Source organism: Phoenix dactylifera, unplaced genomic scaffold (assembly GCF_009389715.1).
Source record: "Phoenix dactylifera cultivar Barhee BC4 unplaced genomic scaffold, palm_55x_up_171113_PBpolish2nd_filt_p 000415F, whole genome shotgun sequence".
Taxonomy (NCBI): Eukaryota; Viridiplantae; Streptophyta; class Magnoliopsida; order Arecales; family Arecaceae; genus Phoenix; species Phoenix dactylifera.
In genome coordinates, this window is record NW_024067855.1 from 124,827 (window position 1) to 137,998 (window position 13,172).

Here is a 13,172-nt window from a genome sequence, read left to right on the forward strand (position 1 = left end):
TTAAGCGTCGGCAATAGCATTTTTTTTTTTTACAAATTCGTAGAAACAAATGTTAAACCTGTATACAAAATTCTTTGAGCCCTTCTTTGGCTTCTTTTTCAGAACCTGTATACATTAGTTCATAAATGCCCATTTTTTAAGTTCCATATAGCTGCATTGGAGATCAAAGACTGCAAGGAAAGAAAAGAAAAGCTGTTCATCCATTCCAGCTGAATTGATTTTGGAATCGTTCATGTAAAAATTTGATTCAATTATAAGAGAGATAACGTCAGTGAGAAGGAATTTTGATACGAATATTACCACAATCAACATAATGCCTTCCCTCTACAAATTCAACAACAACACAACATTGATTTCATTTCCTTGGTATTGGTTACAGACAGACAATGTTAGAAGCCTAATAGTCATTAAATATGCCATAACGGCTGCAGCAACGGGTAATCATATGGAGCAAGAGGATGCACAGTAGTTGCCAGGTTGCTTAACCATAGCTCAAGCGCGAGTCTGAAGGACGCATCTAGGTCTGGCGACGGGAATCCCAATCTCACATGAATTAACCCTTGCAGCAAAATGAAGAGAGCAAATTGACTCCCCGACAGACGATGATTCCGGGGAGATGTTGACCACATATTCATCCAAATATTCATCCAACTGACCACATATCAACTCCAGTTGAGTAGTGTGTGGTTCCCAGCAGAACCTCAGGAGCTCTATACCAAAGTGTGACAATCTACAAACAAAAAAGAATCTAATTCAGCAGAGACCAACTAACAAGCATAAGTAAACAAATGTATCATAGTCAGCCAACGCAGCTAAGAAAAATATCAAAACTAGGTTGAAGTTGATTTCTTGATAAGAAAAAGTTATAAAGGCTGATAATGCAAGACCTCGTGGGTGTAGCTCTTAAGAGGGATGGTAAAGGTTCTTCCTAGCCCAAGATCAGCAATCTTCAAGATGCCTTTCTCTTTGTCAACCAAAAGATTTTGAGGTTTCAAATCCCTGTTTTCATGGTATAACATCATATAGCAGATAATTCCTGCTTGACATATTTGGAAACCGAATCGAGATGAGAATACAACCTGTGAAGCACACCATGGCTATGACAATGGGCAACTCCTTTGCACAACTGATATAGAAAGCTCTGCTTTGGAAAAAAAAAAATGAATCAGTCTGACATGCACAGATCCCAGAAGGGAGGAAAAAGAATAAAAAAATATTCATTGAAATTGCTGCAATGGCCGAAAATTAACTGAAACTCCAAAGAGGAAAACATAACCTTTAAAAGCTAGAATTTGTAAGAATTTCACCGCACATTGTTAAAAGTCATACCATGTTATGGCAGAGAACCAAAAATCTGGAGAAAAAGTATACATTCACAAAACCCGGAATAGGGACGGCACCTCAAAGTTATTCCCATAAGAAACACTCATCTTTTCAGCCACTCAAAAATCTGGAGAATTTCTCTCACTCAAAAAAGAGTGTTAAGTTTTCATATATAAACTAGCTTTGCATCAATAAGTAAATACATGCAGCATCAAGATTTAATCATAGTAAATTATAAATGGGTGTTAAACCTTAAATTTCTTCTTCAGCAAGTTCTTGCTCCAAAAATCTCCTTTTGCAAGCTTGTGCTCCAAAGCTGCTGGTGCTTTCTATGCAATTTCTTGACTCTCAGGTGCCCAAAAAGCTGCTGGCAGTTTTTTCACTAATACCAGTAACCTGTATGTGCAGTATCAACTTTTCAGCAGCCTAAGATTTTACATGTAATGTGACAGCAAATTGAATTAAAAAAGCTGTTACTAATGATCATGCAATCTATTATTTTCCTACACATTACCAAAAGATTTGTACATTAGAACTAAAACAAGCAGGCTGAAAAAGACTGCAAACACATTGATGTCATCGGCATTTCAAGGTCAACATAAAGCAAAATCAGGTGGTTTCGGATTGCATCTCATACAGAGATATTTAGATCTTTTGCATAACTAACAAAAAAAAATCAGGTTATATCCATCTGAACAATCAAGTTTAGGGAAACTTATTTAACTCAATGATATATGATAAAAAAATAGTAAATTTTAGGTTTAACTTTATCTTAATGAATGAGAATAAAGGAGGAAGAACCACTTATGCATTTTATTAATTGTAATTCCAGCATCCGTTGCTTTCTCTATAGATCAGGAATTGGATACTTTCTGATATAGATGGGCATTTTACATTTCCAAAATCACATTGGGCACACATATGCATCTGATAAATTCAAGAAAAGACCAAGCTTCAAAAATGATAAACTATAATTTCATCCATATATAATTATGTATACTTTGCAACACCTTCAATTGAATATGCCAAGTATTGCAATCTTGAATACAAACCCAGGCAGCATGCTCTTAAGAGAGCAGATTTGCTATAATGACAACTCTAGACATTACGCTTTACCAATGCTATGAATTATTTAAAAAACAAAAAAAAAAAAAGTCGAAGCCTTTAGAAGGTCAAAACCAAGTAATATAATTTTACAATATCTACTGATCTTAATGAGAGCCAGAACAAGCAAAATTTAGACCACATTATAAGCTGATATATAACAGTCCAAGACCAGTGGCAAATAAGAGAGAGATGGGTCATAGATTTCATTTTCATGCTTCCATAAAAGAAATCCCACTTAGGATCCCATTTTCCATGCGAGCGTCGAGCGACGACAATAGGTCTTCGGATCATAGGCACCATGTCTCCTTCTTTGAACGATCTGGACCTGCTTATCGAAAGCCTGAGCCATGTATGAATGGTAGAACGATTCCATGAGAAATTTACAGGTCTTTTACACAAGCAAAAAAAAATCCAATCTTATCATGCAAGTATATGTTCTATAAATTCAACCCTGGATAGTTGGAAAAAAGTTGAAAGATCATGGTTGCAGCTCTCAGGCAACTAGGTGATCCATTAACCAATTACATGAAACTTAACTCGAACCCCTATGATAACCAAGCATAAGTCATACAACCCTTCCTAATTCAAGCACTAAGTGCCAATGAACCTACAGAACAAGCAACCATCCAACCACATAACGAGAATGCTGATAATGTTATCTGCATTTTAAAATAGCTTTTGAATTCGGAAAGCACCAAGTAAGAACTATCCGTATTTGTCAAAAAGCCTCGGCAACCCTAGGCGATGGACCATCCTATAGCCTAGGCAATACAAGCGATTAGGCGACTGCCCAGACAAAAAAAAAGGGGACAAAATTTATAGAATAACCTATATGTATTTCAATTATTAATTAAACCTTCACTTCTCAATAAACTATCTATACAACATGATTCAAAAATACAATGGTAATAATTAACGTATGATTTCTATTTAGGACATAATACTCAAAGATCATCACAATTTTATTCTTTTGATCCAAAATTATAGAAGACAAGCATATAAAGCCACCGCTGTTTTAGCAACATATAGTAATAATATTAATTATACTTGATGTTACTACTCCAACAATAGTAGTAACACTAGTACGTTTCCACTTACCACTATGATTACAGCAGTAACACTAGCATGTCACCACGGTAAATTACGAAAACAAAGCATAACACAAGCAACAAACTGTAAACACATGAAATAAATATTTCTCGTTTTTTTTCAAAATGCAGAAACGAAGCCAAGATAAAAATTAATCCATCATCAATCAATAGAAAAGTTCGCAAAGACATATTCTCCAAATAACAACTACTATAACTCCAAAGGGTTAAAAACAGAAACAAAAAAAACCGGAGAGAGGGAGAGAGAAGGAAACAGATAGAATTACTGATTGGTGCAAAACGGGGGGAGAAGCCCCTGAGATTAGAACTATCAACGCACATAGAGATCCCAATGCTCCAATAGCAGGGCCTCAAAAGATCAATTACAGAAGATCCCCCAACCCATTCTCTGTGCTGAGAAGAGGAGTGAGAAGCTCTGATTAACAGAGCATTCCTCAGGAAGAGAGAAAGTGACAGAGAACAGGAAGAGAATGCAAGCGAAGAGAGCAAACGAAAATATGAGATTGAAAGCATCAAGAATTCACCCCGAACGAGATAGAAAGATAGAACTAGAAGACGAAGTCAATTTACCAGGAAGTAGAGGAGCGCGACCTCGATCGCCCGCCGACGAGCTTTTCTCCGACGGCAAGCTAGCGATCAAGCCGGCGATTAAGACAGCAAGCCGATATCCGATCGGTAGAAGGAACGGGGACCCGACGAGGGAGACGCCGGCGGAGATCGAGACGGAGATCTCCGGATCGCCGGAGCCCTAGCCGAGGAGGAGAGCGGTGCGTTAAAGCGAAAGGGTTCCGATAGCAGGGCACCAGATCGGAAAAGAGCTCTCGAGAGAAAATAACACTTAAATAAGCTCGATCAAGGCTTATACAAAAGAAGAGGAGAAGGAGCGTGTTGAGGAAGGAGGAGAAGGAGGAGAACAAGCGAGACGGAGGGAGAGAATGGAGTAGGAGAAACTACCTCGGGCGGAGCGCGCGTTGGGGTCGGTCGGTCGACGCCGGAGAGGAGGTAGGCCTTCTGGAACGTGGCCGTTGGCGTCAAGGAAGTCCGATTCGTGGCTTTCAGCCGCCGGAGAGGAGGGAGATGGGGGCAGCGCCGGAGACGAAGGCAAGGGCAGCGCCGGAGACGAAGGCAAGGGGTATCGGGAGTAGCTAGGGCAAGAATGCGGGCTTGGGGTCGGGCGCTGCGTATTAAGGGGGCCTTGGCGACGCTTATAAGCGTCGTTTTAGCCTCAAGTCTACGACGACGCGTTTAAGCGTCGTCCAATGCTTCAAATTTCCCACGCTCCCCAAGAGCGTCGGAAAAGGTTGGCGCGGGAGCAGGAAATGCCGACGCTTTCCCTTAGCGTCGGCATTTAAGCGTCGGCTTTTCACACTTTTACTGTAGTGATTCCTAGGCAATCAGCATATACAATATTTGAAATAGATCTATAAATGCTTTGGACGTGGTAAATTATTATGAATGTGGTGATTCATCAATTTGGAAGTCCCAATATGTAGGTACGTACGTATGTACGTACACACACACACACATATATATATATAACGACTATAATAAGGTACACCTAGAACATAACAAAATCATTCAATTAATTTGATATTTAGAACATTATGAATTAATTATTAGCATTATCTCTTAACAAAGTTAATATAAAAAAAAGTCAATAAAATTAACCATTACCAACGGGGCTTTGTATAATAAACACAAAAAATCAATATAAAGTAATCGAGCAATCAAATTTATTATAACTCATGTTTGTAAAGAAAGTTTTATCAAAGATAGTACGCTCGAATGCTTTATGCAACATAGAATTTTAGTAAGAAATGAATGATTAGTTTTAGATAAATGTTAGTAGGCCAATGACGTGTTAATATCCCATTAACAGTTTGTTAACATTAAACAAACTAACTAGGAACCATAAGTGCATCTACATAAATTGACTATGTATTTTGTGTTAAATCTTTGGAAAAGCATAACTAATTGAAAATCAATAATAGACCATTCATATTAAAAATTCAAATCATTCATTGTGAAATACACTACAACAAATGCTCGAGAATTAAAAATTATGTATTTTTGTGATCTCTTATCTAGACATCAAGTGGGTGAAAAAATGAACAGTTTTAATACTAGATACTATTTTTTTACTATGACCTAATCATTAAAACCTAGTGAATAATCTATCTATATCTTAAAATGTATTGATCATAATTAGTATAGTAACAATCAATATATAGCATATTCTATTAATTTATAGGATAAATTATGGTGTTAGTCCTCAAAGTTTAGGTCAGATTTTTAATAAGTCCCAAACTTCAAAGAGCTCAAATTTGGTCCCTACTATTTTGCCAATATTTTATTATCATCCTTCCCCCGATTCCAGCCACTCTCCTACCAGAAATCTCTACTTGCATTTACTGATGATTACATGGCCGATTACGTGGCATAAACTACTTAGATAATTATGTAGCCAATTGGTGATGATGTGCCATTATATTCTTGTTAGCACCACTGTTAGCATATGGGTGATGTTATGGCATAATAGATGAAAATTTTTTATTTTGATGATGTGGTATATAGGCGATGTATCATATGGGTGATGATACAACACATCGCACGTGTTGTAGTAGAATTTTCTGCCCAAAAGTTGAGTACCACATCATCACTCATACACCACCGTATCATCCATATATCATAAATTATATTTATCTTCCTCTAAGTTTAAAAATCTCTAATTAGGTTCTTCAAATTTTAAGTGTGATTTAATGTGGCCTTTCTAGCCAATTCTAGCCATAGTTTCTAACACGGAGAATGCTCGAAAACCTCTGATTAGGATCCATATGCCCCTCCTTCTTCCACCTCCTAGGCCTCTTCCCTATCGTCAACATCCAGCCCCCTCATCCTCCCCCTCCTTCTCGTCCTCCTCCTCCTTTATCCTCGAGATGACCCAACCCCCCATCCCCCCCTCCCCCACCTCCTCCTTTACCCTCGACAATGATCGAGCTCCCCACCCTCATGACGATCCAAGCCCTTTGCTTCCTCCTCATGCAGACATCCTCCTTCTGTTTCGCCTTCATCATAGTGCTACGCCCACTCCACCCCAACCTTTTCCATTGGGTCCTTGCCCTTCATTCATCGTTAAACTCGCTGCTCAAGCCTATTGTCAACTTCTCCCACTCGAGATTGCAATCATGCTGCCTTCCTCCTTCTAATTAGAGATTTTTAGATTATAAGGACCAGATAAATATATTTGCGAAACTTAGAGGACCTAAAATATAATTCATAGTATAAGGGTGATGATGTGTTATATAGGATATGATATGGTATATAGGTGATGATGTGATACTCAGCTACTGAATATTTTAGACTAAAAGACCCACTAGGCATGTGCTATATGCTATATCATCACTTATATGCTGTGTCATCACCCATATGCTGCATCATCAAAATAAAATTTTTTAGCTGTTATGCCATTATCATCACCTATATGTTGACAGCAGTGTCAATAAGAAAAAGAATGCCACATCATCATCAATGGGCCATGAAATCATCTATCTAAGTAATTTATACCACATTGTCAGCCACACCAATCACTGGTTAATGTCAACAAAAATTTCTAGTGATCATGCTACAAGAAATTCTAGCATCCACGACATTAATTTAACCATATTTCTAAAAAATATTAGGAAATTAGACTTTGCCGCAGTTTATGATAAAATGCTAGGTAGAAATTCATAGAATATTCTTACGTTCTCTATCGATAAATGAGAAATAAATTTTGAAGGCATGTTTAGCCTGCATAAATGAAAATATCAGCAATAAAATAATATTAATGCTAGCCAATCCTAAAAAGAGGCCTAGGAGGAGGAAGAGAAAGGAGGGGCATATGGATCCTAATCAGAGGTTCCTGAGCATTCTCGGTGTTAGAAACTATGTCGGCAACTTTTTTTTATCTCCCTAATGTTACCTTTAGAACTCATTTGGTTCATAGGAAGACAAAGGAAAGTATTGTCAACAAAAAATAGAGACATGCCTCATGTTTCATTAGAATTTTCAAAGGAGAGTTAGAAAAGTAGCTTTCCATGGGAATACATTTTTATATTTCATTGGAAAGAAAAATTCATGTGGGACATAAAAAAGTCACTTTTCCACCAGCTAGGAATTGGAGTTATTTTTTTCAAAAATGCTCTTAAGCTTCTAGATAGAATGTGGTAAGGTATTTTTCTTTATTAAGGGCATAACAAATATTTTATGTAACTTTCTTAAGAAAATAAATGCTCAACCAAACATAAGTTACTTTGGAATGTGCAACTTTTCAATGGTCAATCAAGTATGCAAAAAAATTCTTTTTACAAACCAAACAAGTCCTTAGTATTTCATAATATACTTACAATTTAATCTAATTAAAAAAATTTAAATAAATTAGCCATGCAACCTCTCATTCCTATTTTTTCGATCTTCCAGAACCAACCTTCCATCACATACAAATGCCATCTCAAATAAAAAAAAAACACGAAACTTCTATTGGGGTCGGGACACTCATCCTCCATGAAGGCAGATTGGGCTTCTGCTAGGATTGGGACTCCCATCCTCCATACATGCCATCTCAAAAAATAAAAAAATACTTTTTTTTGGTACAACGACTGCTCACACTGCTTTAGTATGAGTACAACCAACAGAGTCGAGGAAAAGGAGATGGACTAAGGGTGGAGGGGAGCAACACAGCATGCCCAAAGGACCTCTTTTGAGTGATGAGTAGCAAAGGAGGTGACCCTGTCTGCAGCCCTGTTTGCCTTCCGATACACATGAGCAATCTGAAATGAGTCACAGTCTCTCGCTATCTTGTGGATATCCTTGAGCAGTGGGTGGTCATCATCCCTCTACTCCTCATCCTGAATCCACTCAACCACCGTCACTGAGTCTCCTTCTAGGAAAATGTTATCAGTCCCTAGAATATGCCTCGCGAAGGTGATGCTCTCCCAAGCTACCCTGAGCTCCGCCGTGCGATGCCCTCCCGCAGCAATCAGTCTGAAATTATGATATCTGATCACAAAATCTATACCTCCTCTGTCTCCATCTGTTGACATGCTGTCGTCGAAATTCACCTTGAGATGGCTAGAGGGTGGGGGCTCCTAAGAGAAGCATAAATTCGGGCACTGTCGCAGTAAAGTGGGAGTCCCAGATGTTCCTAGCCATCCTGAAAGAAATTGCCATGGTGGTGTTGATGATCTCTGCAGTATGTAGAAGAGCTCTATCCACCATAGCCCTCGGGATGTCCTCCTACCTTCAAAAAAATGAGTATTTCTTTCCAGCCAGATGTGATAAGCCAAGTAAGCACAAGTGATACCCCACTCAGCAGAACTTGGTCTCCTCAAGGCCTCCCTCAGATGGCATAAAAGCTCCTCAGCCGACCCCATGGACCGTGGTATGGGAAATGATGCCCTTCTCCAAACTTGCACTGCTCAAGGGCAACTGAGAAGCACATGGCTGATAGACTCCTCCATGTCCAATTCCAGGATATACTTGGCTGCAAGTCTCACCGCTAGAATCTTTCACCTCACCGCCAATAAGTGCACACCCAATCCACCAAACCTCACCAGTCGACAATACCAAGTGGATGCCACCTCTGCCCTCCCTCCTACCCTAGATGAAGTTTCCGAATAGCTACTCCAGGGACCTCAGAGGCACCAACGGCATGATGGTGTTCGATAGTAGGCATATCGGTATCGAGCTGAGGATCGCCAGCACCAATGTCACTCTACTTGTGAGACCCTGGAACTGGGCCCGGTCCACTTGACTGGCCCAGTCCCAAGTTTTGGCCTCACGTGCGGCGCACGTGAGGCAACAGGATGGAGGGATCCATCCCGAAGAAGAAGGAGCCCCTGTTTTAGGGCTCCTTCTCCTTCTCCTTTGAGTCCACCGAAGGAGACCGCCACACCCAAGGAAGAAAGGGGGAGGGTCTTCTTCGCGTTTCCTGAGAGAGAGGAAGAGGGAGAGCCGAGAACACGGATGACCCTTTTTCCTTCATTGCCGCCGGAAAGGAAAGTCGTCGGACCTGCGTCGGGGCTGAGGTAAGGCCTTCTCCTCTTCCTCTCTTGGTGATTAGCCATGGTGTATGGGGGTTTTGAGCCGGCCGATCGCCGGATTTTGGCCCAAAACGGGATGCTCTGCTTCGGCTGTATGCTTTAGCCGTCGGCGTGTTCGCTACCGGGGGTGGTCGGGCTTGCTCCGCCGCCTCCTGCCGTCGTCGGGGCCGGCCACCATGGTTGCCCCGGAGTCCGACCGAGAGGGAAGAAGAAGAAGAAGGGGGGGTCACGGGACCCCCTGTTTCACCGAAGGAGAAGAGGGGGGAGTCGGGAGAGAAAAGAAGAAAGGAGAGAAAAAAAAAAGAAGGAAAAAGAAAAAGAAAAGAAGAAAAAGAAAAAAAATGAATAAGAGAGGGGGGTGGTTTACGGGTATGAACCCGCACTCGGGGTGCTAGGCACTTCTTGCAGGGCCACCCATGGGAGGATATTAAAAATTTAAGTCTTTGTATATATATATTGTGATGAATTTTAAAAGAAGAAAATGGTTTTTGAATATTAGGTTCTGCGAGGGATTTGCGGAATTAATTAGATTTATTGTGGATCGCGTTCGCAAGGTAAGTGATGTAACCTCTTTTCTAGATTTATCAGCAAACTATATATATGTTTCACGAATCGAATTATTCATGATTTCGAGTTTGATGCATGGATTATATGTGTATTTTAGAATATTATATGATTATGATTGAATGTATTTGCTTCTGATTTGAATTGTGTTTAATTGCTCTGACATTGTATCTTTTGGCTTGGAACACTAAACATAATATAAGAAAAGATTATGACTTGAAATAGATTCAGACTTGCAGTCGGGCTATGTTGAGGACCCTGCCAATGGGGGCTAATACATTGGTACCGCAAGAAGAATAGTCGGTGATATGACCCTACCACAGGAACATGTGGTCATAGTTCCTGGCTGTTGAGTTGAATCTGATAAATTGAAAGAAATTAAGATATGAACGACATTTGGTTTTGACATTGTATGTTTTTTTATATATAACTGAAATATGAAATAGAGAACAAGCTGAACTATCGACCTGGCTATGTTGAGGACCCCGCCAATGGGGGCAGATACGTTGGCAATTGACTGTCCTGAAGGACTCACCGCAAGAAGATTAGTCGGTGTTGATGACCCTGCCACAGGGAACATGTGGTCATAGTCCAGGATCGACATGATAAATTGAATATGTGAAAGAATCCTAAAACCGCGAAAAGAATCTTTTGAATTTAAGAAATATTTGACTTATACTTTGGAACTGCATATTTATTTATTTTTCATATATTATTGCTTGATTTATCTAGCTAGAGTGTTCATTACTTACTGGGCTGTCTAGCTCATTATACCATCTCTTGTTGTTTTACAGATTTCGAGAACTAGTCTATTGGGGATTCAAATTGGGAGAGCGACTAGAAGGATTGTGGCACAAGTTATCTTAGATTAGGGTTATTTAAGTTGATTTGTTATTATGGACATTTATTATGATTGGTGGACTTTTATTATTTTAAGAACTAGGTTTCTGCATGTTGGTAAATGATTATTCCGCTGCATATTTAGACTTGTGAGACATTATGACTTGAGTTAGTCAATGGAATAAGATTTCAATTTATTCTGTTAAATTATTTTGGAATTTCATAATTGAGGTGTTTGGTTTAGATGCCTTGCATGCTCGTGGGGAGAGTTTCCTACGGGTGTGCGGCGGTTGGCGCGACCCCCCAGCCCGCGATCTCGGGACGGGGGCGTGACAACTTAAGTGGTATCAGAGCTTAGGTTTAAGATTACTTGGGAATCATGATTAGTCATATCAGAGCTTAGCTTTTAGGATTCTAAGAATTTGTCGGAAAGCTTGAGAGATGGGGCAAGAAGACCAATATCTTTGTTTACTTTTGTTAGTGGTAAATTTGTGCTATCTTATCTGAATTTTGTGATACTGAAATCAAAATGCTAGCTAACTGTGTTTATAGCCAAATTATGAATAGACTATTTTGAGAGTTTTCTTGATGGAGTAATTTGTATTCCAAGATATTATTAATTGGATTTTGACTAAATTAAGTGAAAGAGTATTAGTCATGGAATATTATCATGCATTGTGATTATTTATTATTTAAGTGAACTTGTAAACTCAAAAATTGATATGGAGGTATACTATGATTTTGCTTAATTTTGAAGATAATTTTTTTAGAGGCAAATTAAGATCCATTTATATAAAGTTGTTTAAGATTTGGGCTATGAAACCTTTTTACAGTGCTTGATTAAAATATTTTTTGAGGATTGAAAACTGTATGTGGATCATGTATGAAACTCCTGTGTAGATGGAGAATATATTTGGGATAAAATTCTAGAATTATTCTTTGGCTTTACCGAGAATTTGAAATTTTAGATCTTTTCAAATTACAATATAGATTGGGATTTTGATTGGAAGTAATTTAGTAAATTATGAGAATACTGGTTGTTTAAATTATTTTAAGATGATCAACTGATGACCCAAAGATTGATTTAAAGATTGATTTTGATGATCACAAAATCTTGAAGTATAAATACTAATGTTTGTGTTGCAAGAAGAAAAATAATTTGTTTTGCAAGGAACATAGCAAGTTGGAAAAATACAAGAAGACCTCAAAAGCTCTCAAGAAAAGTTGGAAGAAAGCTACACTTTATAGGCCCAAGTTTCAAGTTCAAAGGATTCAAGTTGGAGGAGCAAATTCAAAGAAAGATTCAAAAGAATAGTCCTCGAGTCGACTCCTGGAAGTTCAAAGTCGACTCTGGCACTCTGGAGTTTCAAGGAACAGTGCTCGAGTCGACTCCGGGACTCTACGAGTCGACTCCGGGACTCTACGAGTCGACTCCGACTGAGAACAGACAAAAAGACAGAGAGTTGATTTTCAGCGCTACAGTGCTCGAGTCGACTCCAACTTCAGCGCTACAGTGCTCGAGTCGACTCCCAGCTACAGTGCCGGCAGACTACTATTCACGAGTCGACTCCTATTTCAGCCGAGTCGACTCCTGCTTCAGCCGAGTCGACTCCTGCTTCAGCCGAGTCGACTCTAGCACGCTGGGAGGCATAACAGCTAGTTTTTTCTTGACTCCAACGGCTCTATTTTTGTTTCTAACGGCTAGATTTTTGTTTCCACGCCATCTAAAGCTATAAAATCAAGAGGAGAGCTAGGGGAGAAGGTATGGAAGTGGGAGAGAACATTTAGGAAAGAGATTTCAAAGAGATTACAAGAGAAATCTTCCAAAAGCACAAAAGGGCCATTCAAAGTAAAAGAGAGAGAAGAAGAGCATCCAAGTGAATTCCAAAGCTTCTTCTCCAACTGCGTGCTGCCTCGGTGATCCTCTACTCCAAAATCAGAAGAGGGTCAAGTAAAGAAGAAGCCGAGGTCCTTCATCTACAAATTTGTTTGAGGGCTTCTTCTCTTTACTTTACTTGTTTATATTTGCTATATTTGCTTATTTGAGAAGCTTGTATTTGATTTAAACTCTTGTTCTAATATCTTGTAACTTGATTCAATCAAGGGATTGAATCAAGGGGTTAAGGTTTGTTGGTGAGCCAAAGGAAAA

At 39.2% G+C, this 13,172-nt stretch overlaps 1 long non-coding RNA gene across 3 annotated transcripts; it reads right to left on the reverse strand.

Moving 5' to 3' along the window:
• Positions 1-214: 214 nt before the first annotated feature.
• On the reverse strand, positions 215-4,464 carry LOC120105992. Of its 3 annotated transcripts, none has more exons than XR_005508241.1 (5): positions 4,110-4,460; positions 1,330-1,719; positions 1,080-1,141; positions 888-999; positions 215-730 (listed from the first exon to the last, which is right to left on the reverse strand). It is a non-coding gene; the product is annotated as an uncharacterized LOC120105992 (long non-coding RNA). The 3 variants fall into 3 exon arrangements; XR_005508242.1 differs by having other exon boundaries at positions 1,575-1,719; positions 4,110-4,439; XR_005508240.1 differs by having other exon boundaries at positions 1,080-1,719; positions 4,110-4,464.
• Positions 4,465-13,172: the final 8,708 nt, after the last annotated feature.